General features: G+C 39.7%; 1 long non-coding RNA gene across 1 annotated transcript; it reads left to right on the forward strand.

The window, feature by feature from the left end:
• The first annotated feature begins 8,693 nt into the window (after nucleotides 1-8,693).
• LOC126385564 (uncharacterized) lies at nucleotides 8,694-9,337 on the forward strand. Its single transcript, XR_007569423.1, has 2 exons — nucleotides 8,694-8,801; nucleotides 8,890-9,337. It is a non-coding gene; the product is annotated as an uncharacterized LOC126385564 (long non-coding RNA).
• Nucleotides 9,338-10,300: the final 963 nt, after the last annotated feature.

Consider the following 10,300-nt stretch of genomic DNA (forward strand, 5'->3'; position numbering starts at 1 on the left):
AAAAACACTTCAAATCGATCTCTTCCTAGGAAGTTTGACCGATCTGCATGAAACTCAGTGAACATAATCTAGGGACCAATATCTAAAGTTCCCTCTTGGCAAAAGTTGGAAAACTTACTAAAAATGAGCTTCTATAAGGCAATGACTTTAACTATCTGCCTTTCAACGTGCTACCTCAACTACTAATGTACAGTTTTAGCCCACTAACTATCCCACTATTGGCAGTGGTACTACTGTACTTTCAATAAATGAAAATCGTACTGTCAAATTCACAAAAACTCTGTCTGAATACATTGCTCTTCTTAATGGGTTCAGTTGACTATTTAATCTGCAATTTCCTATGACCTGTATCCCAAACACACACCATGTGTATCTGTACGTGGGCAACTGTGCACTCAATGGGTATGGACTAGTTTCTTTAATGTTTTTTTTTTTTGTTTTTTTTTTTAATTAAGATAATCCCAAAATTGAAAAACAAATACAGTAGCTACCTAATGAACAAATATCCAAATAGTCAAGCCTTACTCTTCATGCAGCACATTCTTCATGTCACTTGTGCACAATCAGTTACAGTCATCAATCAAAGCAACATTTAACAGTTCTTACTATCACAGTCAATGTACCATTAGTTTTGAGCACTCCTATAATCAGATCAGCTCTGTAACAAGCAGTGCTCCAATCAACAGTTGGCAATCCAAAATAATTAACACATCAAGCGTATTTTTCCTCCAAAAACTGCCAGCTGACTATTCTATATTTATCTGTGGCAGTATTACTAAGAACAAATAACAGCACCAAAAGGAGTTGGAAGAGTTGCTGCTGCCAGTTCCTAAGAAACAAAAACCCCGTCATGCCTATTCTTAAATGTCTTATGGAGTCAGCTTGTTGGGTGATCAATAGCAAGACTTACAAAACACTGGATATCTCCTTTAAATGCCATTGCCATCCAATTGTAAAGGACCAGGAGGTGGTCAATGCTTTGTACAGCCGGTCACATTAATAACACCATAGGGGATTCAAATGTCCCTTTTCCTCCTTCTCCGTCCTGTTCTCTGGGCTTCCTGCTGGTTTCTAAGCACTAATTACTGTGTTTATGCTTACTTGCGTCATGCTGTCCAAAAATATCGCCTTTCTGGAAGCAATTATGCAAAAACAGACAAATGTCCTGTCAAGCAAGTGAAGCGTCTTACAATAAAATATGTGATCCCCCCCACAACCTGGAAAATAAATACAGTTGTTTACTGTGTTTATCTCATTCCTCAATTGTTTTAACATTATTTCAAAAAGAAGTGTTCATTAATTAACACGTGTTGGGTGTCAAAGGCCTTTTCTTAAACACAGGAAGTGGTCAGCAAATAGTGGTTAATCAGGGAATGTGCTGGTATTTTCAGCCAGCCTCTGACGCACACTTTTAAAACGCAGTCTTCTGCTTCAGATTTGACACCAGCTAACTACAATATGTCTTTGTCAAACTTTATATTGTGGCTGCTGGAGGAGGTAATGAAAGGAGTCAGCGGTCGATGGTAGTGCAGTTTTCTCTTGATAGACAGTATGCCTTCTGCTGTGTAGGAAATTGTGTTGTATTTCATTTCTTAAGGAAAAATCTCCCACAGCACAAGACTTTTTCATTCCTGGAGCCTATTTTGTTATTTGGTGAAAAATAGTTTTTATTCTTATGTGTAACTGGCCAAATGAAGATGATGTGATTTCATGCTGAGGTGTTTCACTAACAACACTGCAAAGACTTCATCTAAAATATTACAGTAAACTTCAGGTTTTGGAGTTGTTACCTCACAATCAGAGAGCAAAGGCTTTTCTCATAATGAACACTGACAATGGAGGAAGAAAAATGTTACACCAGATAGCATCTTTTCCTAAATATATCATTATGAAAATAATGTGGGTTGCACAGGGTAGTGGCCACAGTAAAATCAGACTATCAGCATTTACATAAGTTACTTAGTGGCTTTGCAATCTTTGTAATAAGCTTCTGCCACCGGGGGTGAAATTTCGCGGAAAAAATCTGATAAAAGAAGAGGAAAAACAAGAGTAAACCTCAGTCAGGCCTTCAAGAGATGGAGAGAGCTCTGTGACCAAAGAGGCTTCAGAACCTAGCTGTGGAGCTAATGGATCAGTAAGTAACACGGCTAAATGTTAGCTAGACGAGAGAGGACTTTACTGTACTGGCTGCTAGTTAATTCCTAGCTGGCCAGCATCGCAAATTGCCACAACCAGGGACCGGGTAGCGAGTGTTGGTCGGCTGACATCCTCGTTGCCATTCTACGGCAACCCTCGGACAGTGATACCCCCCTCCCTCCCTTCTGTTCTCTTCTCATGGAGGCAGCTATCGACAGACATCGCCCAGCTAAGTGAACACTGAACTTTGTTTCCCATTCAATTTGAGCTCCAACCGGCTGCATCATTTCCATACGGTACCGTTTATTCTAGAATCGGGACTGTTTACATGCGGGGTTCCATTCCCCTGAAGGGAGTTATTTTTCAACAGTCACCGGCTCACTCTACATTATCCCTTACATATTGGTATGATTCCACTGTGTCTACTGTTGTTTGTACTGAAACTGTACATAGGCCTATTGGTATAATTTACTGTGAGTTGTTTGTACTGGTACTGTGCATTCTGGTATTTAATTTAATTTATCTGCATTACTATTTGTTTTTTCTTCAGATAAATCTGATAATTGTTGCTCGGTCTCTTTACTCATTTATTTAGTAGAGTGTCAACACACCTTCTCATTTTACATATACATAGAGGTATACTGGTGGCTTTACAGCCTACATTTTATTTAATAATAGAGAGTCTAATAGAGTCATATTATTGATTATCTCTGATCCCCACAGTCAATTTGGTCGTTGCAACAGTGCGACGCAACACCACTGACGCTAGGTGGCGCCAAGCTGAAAAAAAATAAAACGAATCCTACCTGTTGCCCCTTTAACACTAGTCCATAACAGTGCTGCAGTCTGAAGAACTGCAATCTTGGAAACCACTGGCTATCGATCTGATGACAATATAGCCTCTGGGGACCCAGATATTGGGACAATGGATATCCAGGTCAAGATTTCCGCTGACGTGCACCAGTCATTGTTTACAGTCAGATTAGCAATCTTGGAACCCATTGGCTCTTAGTCTGATGATGATTTATAAACACAAGTCTGCATTTGATTGCAGATAACTTTGAAAAAAAGGTAATAAAATCCTTTACTCTTTAGATTAGATTTTAGCTAATGTGTTCCACCTCTTTTGCTCTCCAGATGGACTTTGTACCTGCATGCAACTCAAGCCCGCTCAGACAGGATTGGTTAATACCACTCAGACTACCAACGGAAACCAGAGCACTTCAGATACCACATTCTTGTCCTGTTGCCTACAGATCCTGCATTCATGTTAGGGCTGGGCAATATATCAGTATTATATTGATATCATGATATAAGACTGGGGCAGCACGGTGGTCTAGTGGTTAGCACTGTCGCCTCACAGCAAGAGGGTTCTTCGTTCGATCCCGGGTGTGGGAGCCCTTCTATGCGGAGTTTGCATGTTCTCCCCATGTCAGCGTGGGTTTTCTCCAGGTACTCCGGCTTCCTCCCACAGTCCAAAGACATGCAGGTTAATGACCCTTCGCTAAGCCCCGCCCCCCTTAGTTACTGTTGCCACGTCCGTCAAGCTTTCGCTCCTAGCACAAGAAATATGGAGTTTTCAGCGATATCAGTGAGAGATATTCCAAAGGAAATAACATCAAATTTCTGGAAAAACTGTTCGGAGATATCACAGAGAAGCCGACAGAAAGGTCTTCAATATGCATGTGAGAGCTACATTCACAATATCATCTGCTGGTGGAGTATAAATCACGAGAACATTAAAATAGAGGGAAAAGCTCACCAGTCGCAATACAAGCGTCAGGCACCCCACGTCTTGACACTTCACGTGAAGGACAAAGAATGTTCTTGTACAGCAGGGTAAGTCAATATATGGTTTAAATGTAAGTTAATGTTGAGTTATGTTCCCTCCTTGGGGCAGACAAAGGGAGAGCAGCTAGCACACAAAGCTAGCGTTAGCTAACGTTAGTTAGCATCTTAACTTGGAACAAACGTAGGTGTTTTTATTGATCTTTGCTGGATTCAGCTGTTCGTGTGGTCTTCCACACTGTTTTAGCCATATCTTCCTTGGGTCTTGGGCTTGGGGAAGAGGAAAAATTCAGCACCACCTTCAACACTTTTTGGGTATCAGGTGTCGGACTTGAAGGTAACGTTACCGTATGCACACCGCTTTGGCATATTAGCGTCTGCTGAAAGCTTGACGGACCTCTCGGTTGCTACACACGGTTGCTAACGTAGGATTGGACAGTGACTGATTAAGGGAGAGGCTTAGCGAAGGGTCAATTGGTGACTCTAAATTGTCCGTAGGTGTGAATGTGAGTATGAATGATTGTCTGTCTCTATGTGTGAGCCCTGCGATAGTCTGGCGACCTATCCAGGGTGTACCCCGCCTCTCACCCAATGTCAGCTGGGATAGGCTCCACCCCCCCGCAACCCTCAAGAGGATGAAGCGGTTTGAAAATGGATGGATGGATATAAGACTAGATCAGGGGTCAGCAACCTTTACGATCAAAACAGCCATTTTCTGGCCAAATAACCCTGCCTCATAGTAAAAGGTAACACAGCCTTTTCAGTCGAATTCAGCTTAACTAACAGATGTAAATGAGCATTCCTTAATATGTTTTAGCACAAGATGGCTGCTCTGCAGTGGGCTAATTTTGGTTATTTGGTATTTAAACGTTGCAGCGTTGCACATAAAAGCCAACAAAAAATTTTCCACACACTACATGGCTGTGGCTCAGAGGCAGAGCAGGTTGTCCACCAATCGAAAGATCGGCAGCAAGTTACTGAACCCCAAATTGCTTCTGATGGCTGTTCCATCAGTGTGTGAGAGTGTGTGAATGGTTACTGAGTAGCAGGAGGTACTTTGTATGGTAGCCTTGGCCACTAGTGTGTGAATGTGTGTGTGAATGGGTGAATGTGACTCAGTAGTGTAAAAAGCTAGAACTAGAAAGGTGTCATACATGTGCAGTCCATTTACCATTTATTAATTCTATTATTATTTTCCCCTGAGACCTTTCCCATTTTGGATTTGGAATCCACAGCTCGCCCAGCTAGGGAGACTCAAGACTACTGTAGCCATCACTAGTGATGTTTTTAGAGCAAATGGCACCAGGCCACAGACATATGATGCACATTTTAGTTGAGAAAATGTTTGTTTTTTTTAAATCGGTATATAGGCTACACATTTTTACAGTTGAAGAATGTAAGAAACACTTTAGGCCTACAATAATAAATGAAAATTTTAATTTCTATATAATTTCTGTCAAGGCCACAGAGAGCAACTGGAGAGGGGCTAAAGAGCCACATGTGGACTAGATAGAATATTGTAATGTCACAAGTGTTGCCTTCACCTAGTTTTAAAGGCTGTATTGCAGTGAAGTGATGTCTGAAGTGATGTCTGAAGTTATCAGACTGTTGTTGTTGTTGTTGTTGTTGTTTTTCTATTATTTGCCTTTACCCACTGAGTCATATCCACATTACTGATGATTATTCATCAAAAATATCACTGTGTAAATATTTAGTGAAAGCACCAATAGTCAGCTCTGCAACATCATTACAATATTTATATCAAAAGATTTTGTAAAAAATATTGTGAATTGTTTTTTTCTATGTCACCCATATATGTGTTTATAGAGATTAGAGGAACTGTATTGTTGCATTTAAAACAAAGGATTCAACTACCTTTTTCTCGACTTGAAAAGCTCTGACTGCTTTATGCTTCAACCTTATGTCAGATATTCAGCTGGTGTTGTCAGAGGTCTGTCTGTGAGATGTAAGAATTTGCCGACTGAAGAAAGCAGGTTGAAGAAAAGAGAACAAAAAACTGAAAAGAAAAAAAAAGGCTTAAAATATTATGACGTGCAAAGGCTAAAGAAATTAGAATGTGTTGGAAGCCTTTTCATTAAGCCCAGTCACTTCTGGTGCATACAAGACTTTTACCAGTAACCATATCCAAATCTAACACTTCACTTCAGCTAATACAGTAAATCTTTTGGAGTACAAAACAGCCTATGAAAAAGTAGATGGTGTTCTGAAAGATTTATATTTCAAAATGACTGAGTGATGTTAGTGTGCTCATAACGGTGCAGACTTCCTCATGTAGAAGTTAATTATTTCAGTAACACCCATTTGGTGCATCTTAAGCGAACACCAGCCAACTGATGATTTATAATTGAGCTGGATTTAATGTGACCGCTGAGGCTTTGTCTTCCTCTCTACATGCTGTAGAAGCAAGTGGGTACCACACTTGTTCCCTGTAGAGATGCAGGGGTTTGGATAAACCCTGGTTCAAAAGGGCCACATGTTCCCTCCCAGAGTGTAATCCTGCTCTGTGGCCTGGTGGTTTAATCCTGAATCAAACCCCATGAAGTGGCAAACATCACAGAGAGGCCTTTTATGAATGATTGCTCTGAGATCGACAAACAAACAGACAGATGGACCCATGGAACGACACACGCGCCCGCATACGGTATTTATGGAAGGCTACAGCAGCCTAGGTGGCTGATTGACTGGCTAATGGCCCAGCGCTCCCTCAGGCTGCAGCAGTGGGGATTCAAAGAGCTGAATTTTGGATTACAGCTCCAAAACAATAATAATAAATATAGCCACACTTTTACCAAGCAGGTCTGCAGTCGATAGACGGGTGCTCAAACTAATTATGAACTCCTTGATTTAACACTTGCTGCTGCCCTCAATCAGATGAGTAACACCTCATCCAAAAGTTTGAATGGTGCAGTAGTTTCTCTGCTGCGGGGAAAGTTCACTGCTTAGTCCTCCAGGGATGCCGCCTGGGCGCCTCTGCTCTCTATTTTTACCAATGAAGCATTTGTTGAGTCAGTTTAGCTCCTTGCTAATAAGTGTTTGATGTGGCTGAGTTTAAATGTTGAAAATGGAGTGAAAATGATACCAGACTGAGCAGCAAAGAACGTCCACTCAGTTATTTTTGCCTCTTACAGCCCCTCTGAGACTGTGGTATCCGTAATTAGATTAAACTGTGAGTATTGCTAAAATATAATTAGTACATTAGTGCAAATATTTCTAATTTACTGTTTATTTTAATTAGCAAATATTTTGTTAGACTTAAAGTGTACATCCTGTTTGTACGTCTCCAAAAACAACAGTTAACACAGTTATATTTGTAATATACTGCTGAAAAGACAGACTGAAAACTTGCCCATTGCGCACGCTACCTTTTACCCAGTGCATGCTGGGTTGTGCTTTAGTTACGTTATCCCTCTTTAAAGGAATAGTTACACATTTGGGGAAATAATCTGATTTCTTGCCAACAGTTAGACAAGGAGAGCAACACCGTGCTCTTGTCTGTGAACATGAAACTACAGCCAGTTAGCTTAGCTTAGCATGAAGACTGGAAGCAGGGGCAAACTACTAACCTTGCTCTGTTCAAAGTTTTAGGCCAGGCACAGTGAATTCCTGGCTCAACTAAGAAATACTTCTGGCATGTAATGGGTCATACAGACACAAGATGTCATAACTGGATGCATATTATATATATTTATACATTTTAGAGGTACTGGCAGGCAAATTTTAGCAAAGCCTGGCAAGCTGTTTCCTTCTGTTTGCAGTATTTATGCTAAGCTAAGCTAACTATCTCCTGGCTCTATAGCTTCACATTTGTTGTACAAACATGAGATTTGTGTGGATGTCTTCATCTGACTCTCTGCAAGGAGGCAAATGTGTAGTTCCCAAAATGTTGAACGAGATTCATCAAACAGAGTGTTATATTTAGGAGGGTTAGCCCCCTAAAAATACATAAATCAATTACTTAATGTTGGTGCCGTAGACATGACACATGATGTACAGTATGTGCAAAACAAAGAAGTTATTCAGTAGATGTGTAATGATACATTTATCTAGACAGTTACAATATTTACTGAGATTGTCTCATACTGGTTGCAGACCCCTGAATTAAATGAAACTGAATTTATATTGTGGCAAATGTATCGTTGTCCAAAGAGCTGATATATTATCTTGTGAATTACATCCCTAATATTCAGTTATTGAAGTGAAGTTCTTAAGTTATTGGTGATTTTATTGAGTTTCATTTGTGTTTTTGCAGCTCAGGTCTTCCTGGACGTACCAGTGTACATGTCACTGGATATACTGTCCTGGTCCAATTAAGACAGCAACCTTTAATCCTGCCACTGTTGCTGCTGTCTGTAATGTGACAAGGGAGTTGAGAAAAGTTTTTCCCCTGTAATGTCTTTGAAGGCACTTATTTCATATAAGAAAAAAGGTTGCAAAATAATAACCACAATCTTTGCAAGAAAGGCTATGTAAATGCGTAGTTCAGGTTTTTACAGCATAATAAATTTACGACATGTTATTCAGTTCACACAAGGTCACTTAGACATATTATGAGAGCAGTTTCATTGAGGAATACAGTCTGTGGCCTCTACATGATGCACATGAAAGGACAGTATAATTGGTTTTGATAGTATTTAAATAGTTGTTTTTGTTTTGTTTTTTTTGTTAAGGAGTGCTTTATTTAGAAATAAGAGATTGTGTTTGAAGGTAACAACTGCCAAGTGTCCTGATAAGGAGCACAGAAGGTGGATAATGTTTGACAGGACGACAGATCAAAGGTCCACGTTTGTTTTCCTGTCTGATCCACCTTCACACTTAAGAGTGGTTTCTGTCAGCGCCGGAGTGTAAATCTGATCTGGGTGAGTGTGTCTCTGAAAATACTCTCTTAATACTTCAGTGGAGTTTACAAACTACTTTCCAACACATGTGCACATGTTAAACCCAAAGGTTTTCTGGTGCGTGGGAGCATCCTGTCTTCAGCATCATGGTGGAACTGGCCTTCTACCCAGCAGTGGCACTGATATATTTTTTCGGAGTGATGAAAGCCACACAGGACGATCGGGTGGAGCTGGATGACCGGGCGTCGATGAACGTGTTCTGTCTGTTTGTGTTGGCACAGCCGCTGTGTCTGGTGCTGGGAGGATACACTGGCATGGCTACATACCTCCTCACAGCTCTGGTTTCCTACAACTTTCTGCCTTGGAGGGAGACAAAACAGCCTGTGAAGGAAAAAGAATCAAAGAAGAAGAAGAAAAAGTGAGAACAAGGAACGTGCACTGTATGGAGATAGAGAGACAGTCAATTCAAACAGGTTGTGAAAGGGAAAATAATTTATATGAGGAATAAGCATTCAGTGTGAAAATCTTTTTTACATGAATAAATTAATGTGTTGCTACCTTGCTCGACCATGCAGCACTTCTTTAACCTCTTTCAACACAAGTGTTTTTCATCTGCATTTGTGCACATCTGTGAGAAAGCACTTATCCAGGGACATTCAGTTATCTTCTGCAGAGGAAGTGACTCATTCTATAATTCCTGATGCAGCAACAGGGTTTATTTTAGACAAAAATGGACAGATAACTTTGTCATTCCCATAAGACATAACAGCCATAATGAGGGGACTGAAGAACAGAAGGGCAACAAATACAGAAAAACTCAAAATCTATAAAATGAGAGAAGGCTTGATATTAATGAATCCTCACAGAGAGATGCACAAATGTATGTGATTTATATATAAATGCCTCAACAATTTTTTTTGTCACTGCACACAAAGAAATGTATTATTTAACAATGCAATGCAATAGAAATCCACAAATGTATGCATTTAAAAATAATATCCAAAACATATTTGGATGTTGTTACATTTTTTATCACGTATTTTCAAAGGTAATTATTGTATTATATTTGTGTGTGCATCATAAATACATTTTTAGGAAAGCCCTAATTGGTGAGGTAAAAGAAAAAGAAAGTGAGCCAAAACGTACGCTTATCTCCCAAATATGATATATTATCTCCTGCGTACAAGATGTTATCTTCTATGTATACGATGTTATCTTTTACGCAGGAAATAGCATTGCTGTGCTCATGCTAGGTTCCAATTAACAAATGTGATCTTTGATTTTGAAACAGTAGCCTAATGTTGTTTTTGTATCAATCTTTTTTGTTTTTCTTAAATTGCATTGATTTAATCATGTAATAATCTCAGTAAAGCTAAACAAACAAAAACACAAGGCTACCACAGTTATATTACGTTACGTTAGCGTGTAATCATGTAGAGGATACGTTGAAACTTTATGTTGCAACAAGGCTGTAGGTAACGTGTGGTTATTTTTAGGCACAAAATACACTTTATTTGGTT

This window comes from Epinephelus moara, chromosome 24 (assembly GCF_006386435.1).
Source record: "Epinephelus moara isolate mb chromosome 24, YSFRI_EMoa_1.0, whole genome shotgun sequence".
NCBI lineage: Eukaryota > Metazoa > Chordata > Actinopteri > Perciformes > Serranidae > Epinephelus > Epinephelus moara.